We start from the raw sequence: 25,085 nt of genomic DNA, 5'->3' as shown, positions 1-25,085 counted from the left end.
TTTTAAATTTCTTGGCACACACATTAGTAATATACTAAAATGGTCTGTCAAACCAGAACACATCATTAGGAAAGCCACCAAAAACTTGTCCTTCTCAGGCAGTGAAAAGAAAGTAAAACAACATCTTCTCCTCTCCTCTTTTATACAGCCATAATTGAGAGCATTCTCACATCTATAACAGTGTGGGATGGCAGCACAGACAAAAAACAAACACAAACAAAAAAGGCTTCAGCACATTGTGCACAGATCATCCAAAATAATCGGATTCCCTCTCCTCTTGATAGAGTCACTACACGTCAAACAAACTGTTAACAGGGCAAAGAAAATAACTTCAGACCCTCTCACCCTGCTCACTCTCTTTTCCAGTTACTGCCCTCTGGGAGGTGCTATAGATCACTGTCTGCCCAAACATCTTGCTTCAAAAAATATATTTTTTCCTACTGCCATACAGACTTTAAACAATTAAATGATGCTGAACTAAAATTCCTGAACTCATGCTTTATACGACCAGGCTGTCTAATTCATCAAGTTGTGCAAGTTGTACTGTCTGATGTCTGCCATGTGTCCTGTTGTTTAATTCGTTATGTGAAATATTTGTTGTTTGATGAATGCCGTGTGATTGTATTGGTCTATTGTTAGAAACTGAGTTGATTGTTATGCTATACCAAAAGGAAATTCCACCTGTGCGGTCATTAGATACTGAACTGAACTGATCCCTTCTCTACACACACACACACACACACCATTGTTAATTATTCAAGAAATTGATTTATTTTGGTGCTCATATCCAATATTTTCTGCACATGTACCTGGGGAAAGGGCATTTTGTCAGCGACTGGGTCCTGTTAATTGGTCCTGTATTATGTAATGTGTTCTGCACAGTCTCTCACCACTTGCAGACATATCACTTTCCCCAGGTATGAAGTTCTACCCAAGTATGAGTAAGCATATTACCTTAGTATTCTTTGTGCCCAGTTTGCATATTTGAAACATACAAAACATTATGCTTTTCATTATTACAATGAGCATCCCAAGATAACCCCCTGCATTGTTTCTCCCCTTTAAAACAATACAAAATTGAATATGACAAAAATCAGGTGAAACCTAATATAAAAGAACAAACATAGTTGTTCCTCGGAAATCCATGGTCAGAGGTGGAAAGAGAATTAAAAATGATTGCATTGTGATTAGTATATCTGAAAGCTTTTGGACCATACATGTTTACTACAAGTACACACTCCACAATGCTCAACCAATTATTTATTTTTAGGAAATAATGAGAATTGCTTTTTTTTTTTTGTTTACTATTGTTTATTATCCTGAATTTACTCCAGGGGAAATATTGAAACAAAATTAATTTTGTGCATTATGGATGTATGTTTGGTAATGCACACTATTTTTGGGAGAATGCATCTCTCCCTACAGAAAGAATCGCAGCACAGCTCTGTATCGATTGCTCCAAATTAAATTGATTTGGGGAGAGGGGAAAAGGCCATTAAGGGAAAAACAAAACACTTCATCCCCAACTTTTCTTCAGATGTGTGTGTGTGTACGTGTGTTTGTGTGCGCATATGCGTGTGTGTGTGTGTGTGTGTGTGTGTTAACAAATTGATTTCATTCTCTGAAAGTGTGAGGGCAGATGGGTAACTCTGCCAAAACACATTGCAGTCGTTGCTGTGATGGCCATTGATTGCTGTGCAAATGGATTCCGTGTCTGCTTGTATTGAATACACTAAAGGCTATAGGCGCGCAAGTTTGTTTCAGATGAAAAGTGTCTTTAAAAAAAGTGTCTAATTGGGACTCTGGGGCTGAAGTAATTTGGGTGAGTAAATACTTTAAACAGTGGAATCCATAAAACAGTTCTTAGTGGCAATACTGTAAATACTGCAAAGGAATCAACTGAAATGCTAATTACTTACCGTACTCACGTATTCTGTCATTTATATTGCTGTTTTGTTTTTTGCTTCTATTTTGAAACCTAAAACATGTCCTGCCAATGTATTTCTGGAGTTATTTGGTAAATTTGTAAAGATAGTGCACGCACGTTAAAATAAACACAATTATCAGGGACATTTTGCAGTAATTTAACACTAGCATGTTTCTGTACAGTGTGGTCCCTGTGACACGTGAATCTATAGTTCCAGATTTAATCGAACCCCAGTACATACTCTCTGCACTCTGGCCTTTAACTTTGAGTAATGAATCTGAGAACATATTACTTTTTTCCTTTCTCTTTTTTCATTTACATTTTCTATGCTCATTAATTTCAGAGATGGCGAACTTCGCATCTGGGACAAAATGATGAAGAGAGATTATTATTTGCACATATATATATATACACACCTTACCTTAATCAGAATGTAATCACCAAAGGATATATTTTCAATGTGACTAATCTGTATTGCACCATTTTCTTTTTTTTCTTTTTTTTAAAGAATGCATTTGGGAACATTCTTTTTTAGACTGCGGAGAGCTACAGTTGAGTTACACTGTGAAGTACTGTGATAAAGATTATAGCTGCTGAAATATAGAGCCCCTGAGAGAGGGACAGGAGGCCCACATCAGATTTCATCCTGAAGGCTGGGAGATAGTGCCCGGAGAAACAGCGAGGGCTGGACTGATCCGAGCTCTGAGGAGCTCAGATAATCAATGGCGGAAACTAAAATATAAATGAACTTTTTATGTCCGCTCGAAGCATTGAAGGGAGATACAGAGCCCGGAACGGCAATGAGCATATTAAGGAAACCAAAGTTAGCGCTCTTGTATGCCTGTAAGAACAGCTATCACTTCTCATTCCTCTCTCAAACGCGTCCCTCTTAACCACGGCAAAGGCAAATCCGGGGATCCGTGGTGGGGAAGTTATGAAATCTTTCTGCAGGGGTGAAAAGTTAACACAATTTCCTTAAACATGTAGAACTTTTCTCAAAAGATAGATGTTTTTTTCTCTCTCTCTCTGAGCCAGCATGGGTGTTGAGAGGAGATAATGTGGAAATAAGAAAGTGCCACCGTCTCAGTGGCAGCGCTTACCCCTTATCCAGTAATTTCCCCATTCGAGCACTGTGCTGGTCATGGCATGTAAAACGTACCATGTGCGGTTAATCTTGCACATCTGAACCCTGGCATCTTAAATCACTAATCCCATGAACTGCAGCTGCATTTGGGCAGGACATCTCAGACTTCTGTGTAGTCACCCCTCTTGAAGAAAACCTTTAACATTTAATTATGTACCTAGTCGAGCAAAAAAGGGTGCATCCTGCTGTTGTGACGTACTACAAAAAATATTAAAAGGCTTAAAAAAAACTATTTTTGTGTTTCATATTTGTGAATAAAATATGAACAATGTCTATTCACCCCTCACCCTGAAAAATGTCTGCCGCTTGTCAAAACTGCGATACACTTGTCAGCTCCAACATCCCTCATGTGACAGAAGTTTTCAGCATTTCTGTCACCTGAAACTTGTGCATTTGGATCGCATTCAAATGGAGGCTTTTTTTGAGGGAAACAGAAGCGACGTAGCCGGGCGTGGCAACAACAGCTGTTCCCAGGCAATGCCCATAACGGCGGCGAAGTAACGTTACCGCGACTGGCTGTCACCGTGGAAGATGCGAGAAACCGGTAGCCGCGTCTCCGAGAGCCAAACTGGAGCAAAGCACTGTGGGCGAGCGCTGCTTCACAACCGCAGCGGAGTTAACCTGGGGCGGGCAGGGAATTTAACTTTTTTTTTCTTTTTTATTTTTTCTGGAGACTTTCTCAGATTACCATCAGAATGCATTTCACATATGAGTGAATCCATCTGGTGTCTGTTCTCTGTAAGTCACTAGTGGCTGAAAGAGCTTTTTTCTGTCTTTTTAGAGAGGGAAACCAGAAGATTTATCATCACTTTTTAGAGATTATGTATTTTCTGAGTGCTATTAATTTTTCTTAAAGATATACAGCAGAATACACATCATCTCAGGGGAGAAATGAGAATAGACGCATGGTAAAACAGTACCAATCTCACACTGGTTAAAGCTTCTGGGCTTTGAAAGCCCCTCTAATTGCTGGAGGCTACCAGTAGGCAGAATTTCTTAATCACCACATATTCTGCAGACAGCTGACTCACAGTCACGTGCCATTACCTGTTCATCCAAGTCCAAACCCTTCCCAGTATCAAGACTAGCGGCAGAATAATGTTATGGACCTCTCCACATTCATTTGTAGATTGTTAATGCATTTTACATATATACTTTCTGGTCTGATAATGTTGCCAGACCTGGCATGGTTGTTCAAATAACACAGATGGATTAATTTCTCTTATCTTACATAGTCACGCTGTATAACAGCATCTGCTAAATGAATGGATGCAATGTGATCATTGTGTTCAAGTTTCATAGATATATGCAATATTGCAAAAATAAGCAGTGTGCTTGGCAATCATTCTAAAGTCAGCCATCTTTGAAGTCACAATGCCATGTAGAACAGAATGAATAGTGACATGGTAATATTAAGTACTGACATCTAAGCACAAAGCTCAGTGTGGCTAGATTGAATGGAGACATTTCTTTCCACAGTTGGATGAGTGGGTTTCAGGGAAGATCAGCTCTATTGACTCTAGGAAACAAAAAGTGATAATTTGGCAAAAAAGAGAAAGTGGAGAACCTGAAACTGTGGTGATTTGGATCACTGCATGCAGCTGTTAAAAATAAATAAATAAATAAATAAATAAATTACATGGATAATTGGCTGGAACAAAAACAAGCACAGCACAGACATTGGCCCTCAAGCAGCCCAGCCCTGGCCATGGTGAAGGGGAATATCAGGCCACAGACACTGCCTAATGTGCCGTGATGCTTTTTCCAGCCAGGAGGAGAGAGAGAGGAGCACTGCTGTGGAGCAGCACTGATATCCCAGCGTGAGTCTGGGTAAGCCCATAAGCATGAAGAGACCAGCAGCCCCAGCAGAGCATTACTGTGGAATATTTGTTTTCTGTAATTTTATAGCGTCTTTGTAATTTTGCCGACATTTTGTTCTCGTAGTTGCTTTTTCCTCCTGCCTGTAACAATCAGAGCTCCAGAATCACTCATCTCTGACCCCACCCACCAGCTCAGTCTTCACCTTAGTCTTTGGTTTGCAAGCCCCTGTCCCTCCCACTTCAGCCCTCAACCTGATTGGCTGCCCATGCATCATCATAGATCCGTGTTAAATTTTTTCTTTTTTTTTAAACTTTGTTATGATTATGGTTCTATTTGGATTATGGTTATGGCCTCTGTGGGGCTTTTCTTATGCTAATGTGATCACAAAAAGCCTTTCTCGTGCCCTCTCTTTGTTCAAAAGCGTAGTGTAAGTATGTACCTCCATGTCATTATTTACACCCCTTTTTCAACACTAGCATTGATTTTTTTATTGAATATATTACTTGTTCTTTATCCATAATTCCATTGATTTTGTAACTGTTATGATCTGCATTTTTGGACCAGTCATGATGCTTTTGTAAATTTCTTTGGATATAAGCATTTGGTCTTAAACAAATTAAATGAATCAATATGTTATTGTATGTTACACTGTAAGTTGCTCTTGAACAATTTGCCTCCTTAGGTTTTCTTTAGTTCTCTGTTTAAAATGTGTAATTGCATTTGGAGGCCGACCCCATTGCAGCAATGTCCGTTGTAAATGAACTCCTTCTGGAACATGTGCAGGCCTTTTCTATTTGTTTTCACATGAGAAGCATAATCCAACTCAAGCATTCACAAAATTATGTTTTTGTTTTCTTTTAAGGGGAATTACACATGATGCGCATAACCAGCAACACAGACACTCTAGTGTCTGAGAATTTAATCAAAAAAAGTCACAAATCACAAACAGAGTACAGGAATCAGGGAAAGCACAAAAATACCTCTGTGATATCTAGACATATTTATCGATAGAGGTCAGCTTTTAGGAAAATCAAGCAATATATTGCTTACCATTTTCTTCTTCTTCTTCTTCTTCTTCTTCTTCTTCTTCTTATTATTATTATTATTATTATGTTCGATCATTGTTTTGGCAGGAAATTAATAAATGGTCCTCCCATTTATGGGGACCATGATGTTTGGGACAAATAGGTGTTTCTGATTAACCAAATGTGTTCAATTGCTTCTTTAGTGCAGGTATAAGATAGCTTTAAGTCTTGATTTGTTATTGGTGTTTGTCAGCATAGGACCAGGGTTGTGCCAGTAAAAGTCATAGAAGGCATTCGTCTCAAACATTATGGTGCCCTGAATTTTGGGAGCTATGTATAAAAAGTGCTGTTTTTTCTACCTCGTGAAACAAAAATGTATTAAAATACCCTTTTTAAAAAATCTGCACTTCAGATTTGATTACAAATCTAAAATTATGGAAAGCAGAGCCATAAAAAATATAAATAAAATAATGGTCTAACAATTATGGAGCTCACTTTATATACTTTATATACATACAGTATATAGGATATTTAAACTGAACTCTGTGTAAGCATACACATACATACATACATACATACATACATACATGCATACAGAAAAAAACTATTTCTAAGATAAAAAGTTGTAATAACAGAAATAAAAGTCAACCAAAACATAATCATAGTTGTTTCATATTAAAGATTGCTGGAGTACGTTCTATTTTCTGTGGAATTTTGTTCTCTTTTGATTAGAGGACAGTCTACTTTCCATATCGTACTACAAACCCTGACCACCAATCTATGATCTAATATCTTTTCAGGAAGCCTGCATGAAATACATTATTGAGGCCAATATAAATCAAGTGGAGTGTTGGAATGTTCCAGAAGCAAGCTCTCTCACCGCGCTGATTGGAGCAGCCGAAAGGGACTCTCGCTCAATGCACTCTACAGTGCTGAATGTGATTCCATTGAACCCCCATTCAATAACGCTGACCTCCGGGGCTCTGAAATAAATTGGACAACGTTTTCACGGAAAAGTAAATAAAAGGCACTTTCTATTAGCCTCCTAAAACATACGGAGAGTAAGAGGCAGTTCAAGGTTGAATTCTCTCCTCCGAGAAAGCAGAGGGAAATATTCCAAGACAATAGCCGAGCGTGTAAACAACAACATGCATCGGATAGAACGGCTTCTATAAATATACATTCTGCATTCACTCTGCGGCCTGTCAGCACTGTCCCTGATGCTTACATGGTATCCAGCCAGTGATGTCAAATTTAAGCTGAAGAATGAAAAAATTTGAATAATAATAATAATAAATGATACAATAAATAATAATAATAAAATTTTAAAAAGAACGTGTAGGCACCTGTGATTGGGCCACCGTCATGCTCGACAAGCGAAGGCATCGGCCAAATTTGTACCATGCATTTACTGAGCTGAGTAGATTAATTTACACTCTGGCAGCTCTGGGAAAATGCTGATTGGACAGCAAGAAACCTGGATGTTTGCTGAATTTTCACACGGCGTAATGCATAATGTTTTGTGATTACTCGATACGCCTCTCTGAATGTTTCATGACAGTAATTAGATCGATGTAATGAAGCAATTACAAAAGTAGCCCAGTGCCCTATTAATTATACACCATGATTATCGACTCGATTCAATTTAGAAAACAGGATATGTTAGAGTGCACTGCCACCAAATCCATGAAGCATCATAATAACATTTTGCATTTTTGCATAATATCAGTACCACTTAATCTTTTATTGTTTTTTTTTTTTTCAAAAAGGAACCATAGTTTACTATTATTATTTTCAATGTATCTTAAATGGAGTATGAGGTACATTTTCACTTTCTGGCTAAAAGCTTTGAACCTGAGCACATATTAAACCTTTTACCTCAACAAGATGGTTTTCCCAGGGTTTCATTTTCTTCTTGAGCTTCCCCCGATGCCTTTAAAGAAAGCTTGTGGTGTATGACTACAGGTAACCCTGAAAAACAGGAGTGCACTTGGGCTGGCTGAAATCAGCATGGTAAACTTACATAATCGTTCTTTCCTTTCAAGTGAAAAAGTGTCTGCGCACCGCCATTAATCACGACAAAAGCACAGCTGGACAAAAAACGCTGAAAATTGGGTCGAGTCGGAGAAAAGGCCACCATAAGCTTTCAAGAAGCCCGGCCATTTCCCCATGGACTCCAGGGAGAGAGACATCCTCCCTTTGGTCGGTCAGCACAAAAGGAGGGGCATGATCCTGTACCCGCTCACCATCCAGCTTTCAAGGACACCAGCGTGTTCCCATCATCCCCAGACCCACCGTCGCCGAGGGAGCGATCATATGCCTCTCAGCGCCCAGACACACCCTGTGCTTAACAGGAGACGGAACGAGGTGCCCTGAAGAGCACAGTCACCTCAGCATCTGAACGGCATGCGGAAGAGCGGCTATCGAGTTCGGCTTGAAACCGAGGGGTTGCTGGTTTGAATACCGAGTGTACCTCTTGCATCAGTCTGCACACGCTCACATACATCTTTGTGCCCGTGGATCTTTGTCAATGAAGCACGTGTCTTGCGCATGGCGCAGTGCCTAACATGAGCTGTAATACGACCGATTGGAGATTGAGGTAGATATGTAAAATGCAAAATGGGCATTGTGGGCTGTTCTTTAGATGTACAGGTGTGTGCCAGGAGAATGAACATCCTGAGGAGTGACTGCGGCCTTCCCGCATATGCTGCCGTGTCTTAGAACAAGCAGCAGTTCTCAGAATGATCTCGCCACTGTGCATATAACTGGGCCACTGTCGCATGCGCACAGAGTCTGCCTCTGCAAGGTCTCTACAGGTCGCTGCTATTGCACACAAGCACAAACACTCAGACACACTCGCTCACAAAACCGTACAAACAAGTGTGTGACAAAAACACACAAAAATGGTTTCCCATAAGTATTTTATGCAGTTCAGCCAGTGTCCACAACCAGATCAATTTGACTTTGTGTGTTTTTTATTTTTTTTATTTTTTACAATTATAGTTTTATTATGAATTTATATTGTGCTGTGTTCATGTATGTGTTCAGTAAATAATTGAAAAGCAGGATTTTAATGCATATTTTAAAGACGTTCACGATTAAAGCCATCCACGGTTTTTCCATGGAAGACTAGCGTTCGCACACTTAGAAAAATATATAATGAGGTACGTTTGGGTTTTCTCGGTAACTCAGCATTCTTTTTGAAGTGCACTGCGGCATGTTTCCCCGTCACGTTGGGCTGTCTCTTTGGGGTGTCACGTAAGGATACCATTTGTCTGCTAGTGATGTGAGAGGCTGAGAAAAATTGTGTTTTGTTAAAAGGACGTCGAGGCAGCCAGGCGACTTTCTTAATTACAGGGTCTTTGAAAATTCATATCCTTTCACACCAAAGGCATCTGCCATTAATTCAGGTTTGTAAAACTTTGATCTCTTTATGCACCACATTCAGAGACAGAAATGGGTAATGCATGCCTCTGATCACTTTGAAGCTGCAGGGGAAAAAAAAAAAAAACTGAGATTGAGACATTAATCTAATCAGATGAGTAGGGGAATTATTATTATTTTTTTTTTACAATGCAGCACACTGCATACAATTTTGCTTACTGTTTTGCTGAGACAAAGCACTCTGACAGTGCTTTCCAGGTAATGCTGCATAAGCGTGCAGGGAGACAGAAAGGTAGCATGGTGCTGTTTTTGTAGCTGTGTTTGCTGACAGTGCATCACAATGGTTAGGTGTATCCTTAACTGGTCGTGGGCAGTGAATTAACTGCAGAATGCATCTCTTGTAACGTAGCGAATTAGCTGCAGATCCTGCACACGCATCTCTTGCAATGGGTAGGTACACTAATGGTGATGTAATTTAATTCATTATTGTCGGTCACAGACCCTTCAACACATTGCCATGTCGCAACGGGTGGGCAAATGTGTTCCTTTGACACCTCTGAGGGACTCTAACACTGTCAGACTGGATCAGGGTGATCAGCCGTCATCCTATCAACCCCCCATAAACTCTACCCTCTGCCTGCCCAGCCAGTCCCCATTAACACCTCACATTTGGCTCGGTAAAGTCAAAGAAATAAATTAATTAATTAAAGCATCAGTTACATTTTGGTGAAACTGTTTCTCAGTTAAATGGAACATTTGATTTCCTAGACTGCAATTTATAACAAAAAAAGTATTTTGTTTATTTATTTCAAACTGCTTGCATGCAGGTCGAACAGAAATGTATACACAGTTCTTATGTAGAGCATAAGGAATACTGCATGGAGAACTCTTCTTTCTTGCACACCACTAGTCTTAAAAATGACTTGATATTTACTTGCAGTCTAATCAGCGGTACAGCTTTCTGCCAATGATATGAAAAAACTTCTTTATATCTGGGGGAAGGATACTTCATTGCAGCTCATTAGACAGGGAACAGGGTTAGAGAACATAAGAGACTGGAACAACAGGGGCAAACATGAAGCCAAGCAATTTACTATTTTTTCCTCTGTCATTTCATAATTGCCTTGCTTTTACAGTAATATGTTCTCATTTTGTTGCAAACTATTTTGGACTATGAATGCTCAATTCATTCATAACTGTTCTGCAGCGCGCTATTAATATAAAAAAATTGTCAATGTGATAAACTACACATCAAGGTCATCAGTGTATTCAACTGACATTTAAAGCACTCAAAACACTACAGCTAATACTGCAACCTCACTGTGACCGTATGTCCCTACGAGCTAAAATCACACAGATATACTGCACTGCACTCTGATCGTATGTTCCTATGGGCTAAAATCACAGAGATATACTGCACTGCACTCTGATCATATGTGCCTAAGGGCTAAAATCACAGAGATATACTGCACCACACTGTGACCGTATGTTCCTACAGGCTAAAATCACACATGCACTGCACTGTACAGATATACTGTATGTTCTTGCAGGCTAAAATCATCTGTACACACTTGCAACTGCACATGCCCTACAGGCTGGAATGGCTTCTGTGGTGAATTTGCCAATATTCGCCACCCAAACTTCACTAAAACAACAATGCTCATAACTCCCACCCCACACCCATACATGTGCACACACACACACACACATACACACACACACACACACCTCTGCCTTCCCTTGGCCACCGGCTAGTTGATCTAATGCATTTGCGACAAGGGTTCCTTTTAATTTACCGAATTATTCATGGTTATATATTCACCATATCATTTCCTTGGGTCAGGACATCCGTCACCAGATCCCCATTTGCTTGGCCCTCAGGAGAGGAGGTAGGCTGTAACAAGTGCCAATGATAGTCTCTGATCAAAACATACTGTGCCTCTCTCCAATACCTATAAAATTAGCAAGTCTAACTGAAGAGTGAGATGAAGTGGACTTTCTTGTTCTCATCTCATTCTCATATGTCTGCCTGAGGTGGCCTATTAGTCCAGAGGGTCATGGCTGGGGCAGATCATTATATTCAGTACCGTGTCGAGGAGAAGGGTAGGTTGTGTCCAGCACTTCATATAGGAGCAGGAAAGGTTATATTTGGTATTGTGTAGAGTATTATAATCAATAAAAGTACTATAGTACAGCTGTGGTAGCACGGCTATAACATATGAGCTCAAGAGAGGAACAAGCACCAGACACCATGACTATACATCATTTGCTTTTTTCAATTGCAGTAGGTGCCATTGTTTTTAAATTATGCGCAACCTTTATGTAGATGAATCTATACACGGAGGCTAATGCTGTGTTCCTTTTTATTATATGGCGTAGCATAATATAGAAACTAGAAATTAAATTGGCAATTATTTTGAAATATAATTTAACTTTATTTTCCCCTGCCCAAGGTCATTGGCTTGTATGGCTGGCTTTCCTTTAATGTTCTATAATGAGGTGAGCAAGCTGCATTTGGTGAGAGAAGAAAACGTGTTGTCGTACAGCGCCGCATGGAATGGCTGCATGCTTGAGCCAATTGTATTCCGCACACATCCAACAAACAGGTGATGCCAAAAGCACTCAGCGTGGTGCTGTGGGCTGCCGTAATGTGTTTGGACTGGCGTGCTCTTCAGAAAAGCAGAGCTACCGTTATGCTCGCTGCTTCAACCAGGAACAGCAGGACATGTACCCATGAACTGCTCACATTTACAATTCCTTAAACATGCCATTAAATACATCAGAACCCATATTACACATTAAAATAATGGTGTGGAATAGGCCAACTAAATCACATTTCAACAGTAAATTCTACTGTTACCAGTTGAAATAGCATTAACTCTAGATATTTACATGTTATGATTTCGCAAGATTTGTTTCCCTCCTGTTTATTATTAAATAAAATGAATCTTTCATCATACATTTTAATTTACAGTATAATAGAGAGACTAAGGTAAATAAAAGTTTTATTCAGAGGAGGAAATCACGGCTATTAAATTGTTCCGTTGTGTCCAATTAATCTGCAGTGTTTCTGCAGTGGATTCCACCCATATTTGTCCTAAATCCCAGCCAGAGTGCAACCATCAAAATTAGTAAATCATATTGAAAAATTGACTCATTAGCCTTTCCATGGGTCCCCCTTCAGTTTGGGAACTTGGTAATGAGGCAGCTATTCTATTTATTTATGTTTTTTTTTAATTATGTTTCTTTCCAATTAAGGATTATTCTTTTGACTTTTCTTTAGTCAAATGTAATGTCCCACAAGGCCCGATTTTCCTGGAGGCAATGGCAATTGTGTACATTTTCTCATTCAATGTTTTTAACAGCCATTCAGAAGGTCATGCAGATCACACAAGAGACAAATTGCTTCCAAAAACAGTTTAACAAAAATAATAAATAAATAAATAAATAAATAAATAAATAAATAAATAAATAAATAAATAAATAAATAAATAAATAAAAACATTGGCTGGATGTAAATCACATGGCTTATGTATTTTATTTAATTAAAGTTTTTGGTTGGTTTACTCAGTTATAGCAAAGCCACCATGGAAAAGCACATTCATTTAAATAAAGCTGCCTCTGGTACAGCAATACCAGGTATTTAGCTCTAAAAGGCACAGATTAAATTTTCAAAATCCCATCCTCTTATCATGAGAAGTCCTGGAAATATTCAGTTTGGAAAGGGTTACCAGTTCTAGTACTATTTAAATGGTGGAATGCAAAGGCTCTGGCTGATTTCAAAGTATTACTGTTACAAGGCATTAAACACATTTGCCACTGCGTACTTTAAAGTGTTTCTAATCCCCCATAACCCCCTGTGTCTCCTCCCTCCACATGAAGCAGGCCGTCTCCTGCTTAAGAAAATCTCAAAGAGCAAAACAGGTGGTGTAGCCATTAATTCATTCTTAACTATGGAATTAATGTAGCTGTTCTGGGACCAGATATGGTCTCATTTACAATAAATTTTGAATAAATTTGTACTCAAACACTGGGAACGTTTATTCTTCTTTCAGTGTTTGGCCAAGTAGAATTGAATGCTTGCATGGCGTGGGAGTAGTGGTGTTGCTGTTGTTTTGGTCAATGACACCATTGTAGATATGGATCATTATTGGTAGTAGTAGGAGAGGATACCATGAGCTCTTATGGGTGGGTGGAACGAGCATGCATTATTGGGGATTTAAGGATTGTGACCAATCACATTATTTTAAAACAAAGCAGAAATTTTCTAATCGCTTAATACAATTCAACTGCCAAAACAGCAGAAACAGATTCCCATACAAGCCATTTTATTCATTTATTTTACATTTTAGGCATTTAGCAGATGCTCTTATCCAGAATGACTTACACTGCTTATATTCTTTCCACATCAGTTTTGCTGCTGGATATTTTCTGAAGCAATTCACATTGAATATCTTGCTCAAGGGTATAATGACATCACCTCAGCTGGGAACCAAACCTACAACCTTTGAGTTACAAGCCCTAGTCCCAAACCATTATGATATGCACTACGAGACTGGTTGTGGGTAAAACTATGATGTTTGGAGAAAGTCCCCAGCGGTAGCTGAGTTACAAATCAAATAATTGCCTGTTCACACTTGACTTCTGCCTGAATTCTTCTAAAAACAAACAGTGATTCAGCCTGCATGAACTTTTTTCCAGATGTGATTCAAATGAAAATATATGTGCTTTATGTCATATGCTGGCCATCTCTTACTGGCCAATTAGACATCATGTTGTCAATTCTGTTATCGGGAAAAGCTAATAATGTAAAAAACATTTGGCTGTCTGCAGCAATTCATCTTGATAAAGGTTTTTGCGGGCTGGCTAGGGACAGAATGAGCCAAGCTGCAGAACAGACACAGACAACAAAAAATGAACAGTTTCCCAATGGCTGTTTATTTCCCTCTATTAGGGGTAATAAAAAGAACTGATGCAAAGCACTATAAAAAAAAGGCGAACCAAGTAAAGTGTACTTTAAAAATAATTTAGAGATGGCTGAGGCATCAGCTGTGTCTACAGAGGTCTGTCTCCAAAGGCATTGTCAGGCACTGCTGTCCATGGTGCTGAATGCTCGCCAGAATTTCCTGGGAGGGAATAGAAACAGATGATAGCAACCAATGAGGATGGGCAGCCCTCTCTTGCTCCTCCTAGACCCCTCTCTGCTATTCCCCCACCGCTCTCTGCTCCCCACTTTCCTCATAATACAAAATAAAAAAAGCCCAGTGGTTTAAATTTGGTTTCAGTACTTATTTGTTGGGTATCTTTCCTCAATGTCCTTTTCTGTGGCATAGTGGCTGACAGTACATAAGACACACTTTGCACCCTGAATTCACAATCTGGGGAAACGTGGGGAAACTCACATTAAGTGAGCAGGTTAAGCAACATAATCAATTCACCGGGTGTATTTTATTAGTCAGGTTTGCCTAACCTAAATAGGCAAAAAGGTTACATTTATATTGTAGGATCAATTCATATATTCTTTGGACATTGCTGTGGTGTACAAATTTAAATACAATCACCTTCATGTTTACTCAGCCTGTGTTTATTTCCTTTTGGTATATGAAATTTTATTCAACAATTTTATTTAATAATTAAAAAAAAAAAAAAATATATATATATATATATATATATATATATATATTATTATTATATACAATTGTTTTGTTTCGTATCTTATTTTTTCAAGTCCTACATTTAATCTCTGTGTTGAACTCTTTATCTCTCTTGATTTTTCACTTATTTATTCTTTTCTGTATATTCTCTTTCTGGAACCATTTCTGTGCCTTTGTGTGACTTTAATGCATCTATCAGATTGTTGTGCACATCTTCAGAAAAGAGCATGCATTCATACATGTGCATCGCCATCTTTCACTGTTTATATCACTATTTTCCCACTGCTGCTCTTTTTTGTTCTCAGCGGAATTCTCTCTGACAATTCTGTGAAGGGCCCAATGATTGGACGATTGAGGGGCAATGATTTGTCGATTCCAATTCCATAGAGCTGTCAAGACTAACCGGGAGCTCCACTGGTCATCGCGGGTTATTTGTTGACAGGCCAGCTTTCATGTGCCTAAAGCAACCTGCTGTCTGTGATGGCGAAATACTTTCTCTGATTTAGTCTTCTCTTCTTGTATATTAGGCTTCCACGCCTATTTGCCTGCACATGTGTGGAAGCCCCTGTGCGTGTGCATGCATACTGTTCATTCGCACTCCAAGCACACACCGGCTTGTGACACCCCTCCCCTAACCCCCCACGGGGCCTGACTTTAGTATGAGAGTGTTAATACAGTGAGGAGTTGTCTGTCTGACTTAGTGGTGTGATAAACTTCTTCGGGGCACAACCTATTCTATTCAGCAAATCCTTTTTGTAATAATACTAATAATAATAATAACTATTTTTATTATTATTATTATTATTGTTGTTGTTGTTGTTGTTATTATTATAAATATTATTAGTAGTAGTAGTAGTAGTAGTCGAAGTAGTAGTAGCAGTCATAGTATTATAAAGTGCATATCAGCACAATGGATCCATGTTGATATGCAGTGTACAGTAGCTCTGCAGGGTCTCCTTTCCCTTTGGGCTGTCAGAGGAGCTGCACATGCACACAATGGCCACACGGGGCAGCGGTCTTGTCAGCCACCCGACAGTCCCTGCAGTGTCACAACACATCCCGACCCGCCTGTTCTCTCAAAGGTCATCTGTCCATTTCCACCACATACCCATAATGGGGTTGACAGCGCTCCACCAAAACGCATTCCCATGGACCCGAGGAGTCAGAGTGATGCCCCCGCCTGCAGTCACATCTGCCCGTGAGGTTGCGGAAGGTTCTGCCATGCGCGTGCGTTCTGATGCAGAACAGGATGAGCCTGTGCATGCACTTCAGGGGTCTCCTCTCCCCTCCCACCCACAACCAAGGTCAACCCCCACACCCTCCCCCAGTCGTCCCCTGTTGAATCTTCACCAAAACGACTGGTAAAAGAGAAAGCTGCAAGTGTAAGCAAATAAATATTACACAAAAGGCTTTAGACACACACATAACCAGGAGGATTATAGCTGATTAAAAACCTAAACACCCCTCGGTACCAGGAATAATGGATTCAGAATGGGTGCTGCCACTCGAGAAAGCTGGAGAAATTCTATCATTTAACAGTTACAATTATTCCCGAGATGAGCCCGGGTATTCCCGAGAGATAAGGGATTAAAGATGGGGTAATCTTATGGTGTTTTTTAGTGTATGGGGAGTGCAGCAGTGTGGTTCTCATTCAGAAGACGAATTAATGCTAATATCTCAGATGCCCACCCAGGGCATGCTATTACACAGACTCAGCTTTGTTCGTGTCCAGAGGTGCCAAATCCCTAAATTACATGCATTCCCATCCCGGTTCTTTCTTCCCAGAGCCAAAGAGTATTACGAAGCGACCCGCACCCCAGTTGGTAAAATAAGTCATCTTGCATATTATTTTCCCTGTTCCCTGTACATGTGGAAATTAAAAACAGCACACAGTTGGGAAACACAGAAACACCTTTCTTGTGTCCTCGGACCATATTGAAGATAAAATTTTGTCAGCTGTAGTGAAACAATTGTACAGTGTGCTTTCCTCATAAATTACAGCTTAAGTAAGAAAATGAAAGTTTCAATTTATAGACATCAATGGGATTTTTAAATAGTCTAGTTCAGTGGTTCCCAACTTTGGGCCTGGAGTACCCCTGTGTATGCTTTTTTTTGTTCCAACCACAATTGCAATCCCAGAATTTTACCAAGTTGTTTTTAACAAGTTTTCTCAATTAGGTGCTTTTTGTGTTTAGAGGAATGATTTACCCTCTTTAACCACATTGTCAGAAATAGCTGTGTGTTAATATTATGATTATTGTGCTATATTGCAAATAATTACATAAAAAGGTGAAAATTTTTAACTGATCAATTTAAAGAATCAAAAGGTTTCTAAATGGTCAAAGTGTGGACACATAGCCACTAAAACTAACCATCTGGAAGATATTGAAGAATTCAAAGACAAAGCAAATGATAACAAGCCAAACCTGCATTGTGATAATAAATTTCAGAAAATTAAACGTGTGTTCAGCTATGTGTTCAGGAGTGCATTGATTAACCATAGTCATTCAATTGCTCCAAAAAATGTGTTACCTCTTTTATGTAATTGTTGCTATAACAACCAGGCTTTATACTAGATGTTGGAGCATTGCTGCAGGGATTTGTTTCCATTCAGCCAGAAGAGCATTAGTGAGGTCGGGCACTGATTGAGTGATTAGGCCTGGCTTGCAGTTGGCTTTCCAATTAATCCCAAAGGTGTTGGATGGGGTTGAGGTCTGGGCTCTGTGCAGGCCATCCACTCTCCACTCTCAACAAAACCATTTTTATATGGACCTCACTGTGTGCCAGAGGGCAGTGCCATGCTGAAACAGCAAAGGGGCTTCCCCAAACTGTTAAGGAAGCACATAATTGTTTAGAATGTGATAGTATGCTGTAGCATGACGATTTACCTTTACTGGAACTAAGGAGCCTAGCCCAATCCATGAAAAACAGCCTCAGTCCAAGGGTTGTCCAGATACTTTTGGTCATGTGGTATACAGAATATATATTCATACATACACACACAGTGAGCTCCATAATATTTGAGAAGAATTTTCTTTTTTGATTTGGCTCTGTACTCCATAATTTTTTTATTTGTAATCAAACTCAGCTTTTATTATAGAGATTTTTTGTTTTCACTATCTAGAAACTACAGGGGTGTTTATATATAGCCCCCCCCCCCCCCCCCCCCCCCATTTCATGGCACCATAAGGTTGGGATAAATGGCTTCACAGATGTTTTTGATTGGTCAGGTGTGTTCAATTTCTTCTTTAGTGCAGGCATAAGATAACTCTTAGGATCTTAAGAGTAAGCCCAAATTTCAAAAATGAGAATTTTATATGATACAATTATCAGTTAGCTGGTGCACCCTACTACTAAGTACATCTAACTAATCTTCAGCATTAGGCTTGTATGGTGGATCTGGAAACAACAGGATTGAATGAATATGTTGCTTTGTTTTTATGTAATCTGGTTACATTACATTACATTTATTTGGCAGACACTTTTATCCAAAGCTACATACAAAAAGTGCATTTCATGGTCATAGACAACTGTTAAACACAGGTTCAGTAAGGTACAACACTTATTTTGTACAGCTATTTCTAGCCAAGAACACAGTTTAGTTCACACAGTGAACACTATTCAGACCTAACCTCTGCAAAGCCAACTAGGCAGAAGAATAAGCTACAGTATTAGGACAAATACAAATTACCAAAAAGTCTGGTTCTTGCTTTTTCTACTGTCCTTCCCAATTGCTTTAGTCACCAGTCATCACTGATTTATGAGATGAAAATAGAAACTGCACCCCTTTCCCTTGGTGACATTTCAGCTGTTAATAATGTGCTATTTAACATAAACTAGTGAGAAATATCTGTCTGTGTGAATTACTGGATACAAAGTTTATGTTTACCATTAGAAATAATCTTATTATGCTTTGTACTCCCATCTATTATAATATAGCTGAGTATGTACACTGAATATTAACAGCAGGTGCGCTTCCTCAAAAAGCCTACTGGCTGTGTGCTCTGGCAGCACACCAAATTTAAATATAAAAAACAACGTCACCTCATAGATACCTTTTTTAATTTTGCTCGCAGCTAACACCTTGCAACGTGAAGCCTTTGTATGAGCATCAAACATGGAGCTACAAGCCAAAGTTTTTATATATGCTAGTGGCAGTGATAAGTAATTACAATGTGCCTCACCTGTTTGGGGCAAAGCTGGTTAATTGTGAGAACATATGATCAGTTTAAATAGTGTACAATACAACATCAAGTACAACACCAAGGGTACACAGAAATAGCTATACCAGACACATGAAACATTAAAAGAGTGGAAGAATCATTTGAAGGAATCAGCATGTAAAACATTTAATTGACAGAATTTTGGGCAAGTTCCCACACCAAATTAGCGGCACCTGTTCCATGCCCACAAAGCACAATGAAGAAGGAATATTTGCTTTAAAATAATGTTCATCCAACACATATATTACTCCTGGTTCTGTGTTAGTGTGTGTGTGTGTGTGTGTGTGTGTGTTTGTGTGCGTGCGTGTGTGTTTATCCATGGGTTGTCATTAGCTAGTATTTCATTAAAAAAGTCACTTATTTTCTCTAAAGTATTATAAATATAAGATATAACTTTGCTATCTGAGCAGTAAAACCAGCCTGTACTGTGGATTCCCATTAATATATTCAGAATTCCCACCTATGTATTTACCTGACCAACTGGCAGCCTAACAACATCAACTGATAATTTAAACATTGTGTTAATAATTTATTCATTGTGTTCAGTGTTTATTATCGTCCACCTCCTGTATTTCCTTACGGATTTGTTGCTGTTGATATGCCAAGGAGGTTGCCAAGAAACTAGGTCAACAGAACTTTGGGCCAGCTCATTCAATATTCAGTCAATTATTCTTTGAATTATTCTTTGAACTATTTTATAATCTCTGCATCTCCCTATCACCAGTCAACAACAGCATATAAGGGAGTCACTTCTCCATTTTTTTATATTTGATCCAACTTCCCTATTTTCCCCATTTTCTCAAAACCAGTGTATTTGAGTACCCCCAGGTTAGGGGTTTAAGTCTCCAAACCAAACACACTGAGTGTGTTGACCACACTCTCTACCATCTTCACAAGTCAAGCATTCATCCATGCTCTTCTAATTTATTCTCTGTAGTACACCTTGTAGTTTATTTGCAAAAAACTTACCATGTGAGAGAAAAGTCAGATCCAGAATATATGAAAAGTCTTGTTTTTCTAGCCGTCGTACGTTGGTGCCAAAGTAGTCTGCAGCAAGTTGCTTTACAGCCCAAACGAGAGACCATCTGGTGAGAGAGGGGGTGTGAGGGAGAATGTTTTCTGTTTCTCTGTTTATCGATCGCATATTAAAACATCAGGCTTTTTAGTTTTGGGTCATGACACCTTCCCTGGATCTGAACAAAGAGTTTGTGCACGTCTGTTCTGGCTGCTTCATTGTGGCCCCACCCTGCAACCTCCACTCATTAAATTCTTATAAATGCTAGTGAGAGAGGCTTTCCGGCTTCCCTCAGGTAGGCACGGCTCCTCCAGCATTTATGACCCTCTGTCATTGCAGCAAGTTACCCCAGTGGCTGAGAAGTGCACAGAGTCCTGGCTAACAGCCAGCACAGCGTCTGAGAGAGGCGAAAGTATCTTAGGTGAGAGATTACCTGACCCATCCTATGATACGCAGGGAAGCACCCTTTGTGCAATTTTAAAAATATATTATTTGGGGGAAGTTTTTTGACCAGATATTTATGAATATGTTTACGTTTAAGGCTACTTTAAAAACGAGGGTTTGTGTATCCATTTTCTCTTTTTATCTCTGCGGATGTGGGGGAGCTAAATATATGTCCCACTATTGCATTTGTAGATACCATTGTCAATCATATATACTTCCTGCATAATAGGAAATTAAGCAATTATTTGTATCTAATAGTGTGATGTCACACATAGTGTGATGGTGTGATGTCATTTTCTCAAACACTTTGAAAATGGAACACAATAACACTTACAATCTTTAACAATAACAATATGAGCAGCACTAACAGCAAAACAAGAAGAAGAAGAAGAAGAAGAAAAAGAGGAAGGAGAAGAATAAGAAAAAGATGAAGACCGGCCTCTTTGCCATAAGGCTGTTCACTAAAAGCCCATCTGTTAAAAGTGGATAAGTTCTGTGCAGCTGACGGCAGTGAAAGGGCAGCTTCTCTAAGTTGATTCATGGTATAATAAAAAGTGTAGATGTTCTCTATGCCCTGTGACCTTTATTGCTCAGTCTTTCCTCTCTCACTGGCCTCCAGTCAACAGCATCATGCAGCCATCTACTCATGCAGAAATAACCCAAATGCAGTTTTACAGAGTCTCATTTTCCAAAATGCTACAGTAAGTCAACCCAGATACTGTTTAATAGCTAATCTCCTTTACCAAAATAATGAGTCAACTGAGATACTGTTTTGTAGAAAATCTCCTTTACCAAAATAATGAGCCAACACAAATGCTGCTTCAGGGAAACTCAAAGGAATATCCCCCAAAACACAGATAGCAGTTCTTTTTTCTGTCAACATTGATAAATCCTGCGGAACTTCTATTATTTTCAATATGAGCTCCCACCTTTCGGCTACGTTTACACCACTTGGTAAAAGTGACCCAATTCCGATTTTTTGCTCACATGTGGATATTTTAAGACTCATCTGTGGAAATAAATCCGATAGGAATCAGACATCTGTCTGAGACTGCCATCTAAACGCACAGATCAGAATTTCCCGGTTATTGCGATTCGCATGTCATTCAAAATGCGATATTCTCATACTTTTTTCGCATTTGAATGACACATAACTTACAGATGGCTGACAAATTAAAGGAAAAAGAAACATAAAATGTAAGGTGTTAGGGCTAACCACCACGAGTCGCCAGAACAGCTTCGATGCGCCTTGGCTTAGATTCTACAAGTCTCTGGAACTCTACTGGAGGGATGGAACACCTTTCTTCCAGAAGGTATTCCGTCATTTGGTGTATTGATGATGGCAGTGAAGAGCGCTGTCTAACATGGTCCAAAATCTGCAACCCTACTGTAATATCCTTTTCTATGTAGTTGTCGACAGACTATTCTTGCTGATACATTCTGATCATGTCCTGTATTGACATTCTCAGCCACCTGAGGAAGAGTTGCTCTTCTGTTTTTCCTTACATATCACACTAATGCACAAGCATCACAGTCACCAACTGTACGCTTTCAACCATTTCTGATCCTGTTTACTGATGTCTTTCCCACAGATCTAAATGCAGATGTGACTTTAGTCACTGTTCCTATTGAAACACTAGCCAGTTGAGCAGTCTTTGTGACTAAAGTTCCTATCATCTCCTTTGTGACTGAAGCTTCTGCCATCCCTCTTTAAAACTCACTTAGATCTTTTCCTCTTGCCATCTTGATCCAAAATCGAGGTCAACTGGGCCTGCACAGGAATTGTATGCATGCCACAGAGCATGATAAAATGTTAATTGCTTAATTGTATCATTCAGTACACCTGCCTTCCTCTACATTCATTGTTTCTCCACTCATTTATTCAGGTTTTTCCTTTGTCACCTTTATCACACTGGAGGCTCAGTCCAGTGTTGAATACAAAGGTTATGTGCCTTTTAAGTATGTCAGGTGAAGAGTCAGTATAGGCAAAAATACAGGGGATGTTCTTTGCAGACCTAAAACAATTTGAGAAGAAATAGAAATTGTAGATGATGATATGGCTGTGGCGGCATGGTTGTTTACATTTTCCTATCGGTAACCAAACTATTGTGTATGCATGCAGATTGTTTCAAGTGCAAACCACATGAGTACATGTACCAGATATTGGTCACTTCTAAAAGTAGATGTAAACAGGCAAAAAATATAGTCAAAAAATCAGAACTGGGAATCAAGACCTGCGGTGTAAACGTAGCCTTATATCTGCAATAACAATAAAGCTTATTAGCTATTTCACGCCTTTCTCCAATAATTATGACATGGACTGCAAACATTCAACAATCAACATTCAAATGTTTAAATAGTTTTAACAGTTTTAAGTACAGTGTATTAATGTGCATGTACAAGCTGTTTTGAATTACCTTTAAGTCAAAATAAAATATCCTTCATCACACATAAACACTGTCTCAGGTAATCACAAAGCATGCACTACAACTGAAATGATACCAAGAAACAGGAAGTGAACCATCCCTTTAATGTTTGTTCTTTATTCTTTATTTTACTGGAGTCATGAGAGCAGGAGCGGCCTTAATTTTTAGACCGAAGACAATGTTGAAAGTAATTATATTCTTAGATCTTTTATTTATTGATGGCTAACTTTTATTTTCTCGCAAACGGCACCATCCATTCTGTTTTCTCCTCCACCTTAACTCCCACTTTGGTCACATTAAGGCTTCCAGACACCCTATAATTGTCAATTAAGCAAGTAATGGTCCCCATGCGGTGCTTGAAAATTATTATGTTTTGTATTGCACGGTATCCATCCCCTTATTAATGTAAGATGTGTTTTTTCTTCCGTGTTTAGCCAATAAAATAAACAGGGTGAAATGAAACTAGATTACACATTATCTCTGTACATCACTGATACCTTATTGTGTGCTATGAGTCGTGAGGATACTGCAATGTTCCTAATAAGTGCATATATAGGTGCAGAGATAGAATGCCAAAGGATTACATTTATATTATAGGAACTGAGCAGACTCTCCTTTCCAGAGCATCTCACACAGTTTTCATTTTTAATATGCTGTCCATTTTTCATGGCTGGCTATATATTGAAACAATTCAGGTTAAGCACCTTGCTTACTTACCGGAGGATTGAACTTGCAACCTGTCCAGCTCCCTAAAAATTATAATAATTTAAGAAGACATCCCAAAGAAATGTTATATTTCCTCTGTCTCTCCATCAGTGCAGATACAGGAAATAAGGACATAGTTTGAGGACAACAGGCCACAAATTATTAGGGGTAGACTCTGCTTAATAAATAATTATGATGAATCCATTAATCAGGGGGGAAGAGAAGGAATTCTTTGCGGTCAAATGCCAGCCATGACACATTGGCTAGCTTGACAGTAGATAGTTATTTGTTTAATGATCTCATTAGGTCTGAAACACGATGAAGTAGTATACAGTTCTGTGGAGTCAGTGGCAGAAATATTTCAGCTGTAAACATAATGGCAGCGTTTAATAAATTCATATTCATATTCAATCAATTGTGCGTTTGTTTTCTTTCGAAATTACACGGTACAATAAAATATGGCAATGAGGATTTATCGTGTTTTTCTTTCTCTTTTTGCTGCTACCCGGTTAGTTCTGTGGTAAATTTACAGGCTAATAAAATGAGAAAAATCTAAGATGATCATAATGAGAGCACCCTTGGGAATAAACAAAAGAACTCGGTGGATGGTCTGAATGCACATTTTATTCTCACACATATCAACATGATGTTAACCTCTTACAAGGCACTGTTTAGTCCACTCGGGACCTTAAGCTTGAGGTGAGGCCCCCTCTTTGTCCAGGAAATCATAAAAGGCCAATGAGAATAAAGTACTGATAAAAGACTAGCTGTGATTAAATCAACATTTGTCCTTCTTTAATGAGGATTCAATCAAAACCTGTCCTCGATTTTAACAAAAAGAGAAAGCAATAGTTATTTTTCTTCTACGCTCTCTAAAGCTGTCATGAAAGCAAACTCGATAAATTGAGTTTATGAAGAAAAAGAGCAACGCTTGTGTTTACGTTTGACTTGGATTAAAAGATAAATGTTGATTGATTTCCAGCCCTAGTCTCATAACCAGAATGTTGCAGGTTTGAGCTCAAATTAATCCATTCATATATAGATAATGGGATTAAAAATTCAGCGTTCAATTTTGGTTCATGTATATTATTGTAAATGAAAGAAAACAGAAGAAAAAAGCGTATGATAGAAAGTTGCTGTTGTTAAATGAATAGACATTACATTACATTACATTACAGGCATTTAGCAGACGCTCTTATCCAGAGCGACTTACACAACTTTAGATTGAAGGTCTATTGATAAATTGATATATCTATTTGTTATAAGTCATGTGTGTGTGTGTGTGTGTGTGTGTGTATGCTTGCGTGTGTGTGTGTG

Source organism: Anguilla anguilla, chromosome 3, assembly GCF_013347855.1.
Source record: "Anguilla anguilla isolate fAngAng1 chromosome 3, fAngAng1.pri, whole genome shotgun sequence".
Lineage (NCBI taxonomy): Eukaryota > Metazoa > Chordata > Actinopteri > Anguilliformes > Anguillidae > Anguilla > Anguilla anguilla.
This window is presented reverse-complemented; position numbering follows the sequence as displayed.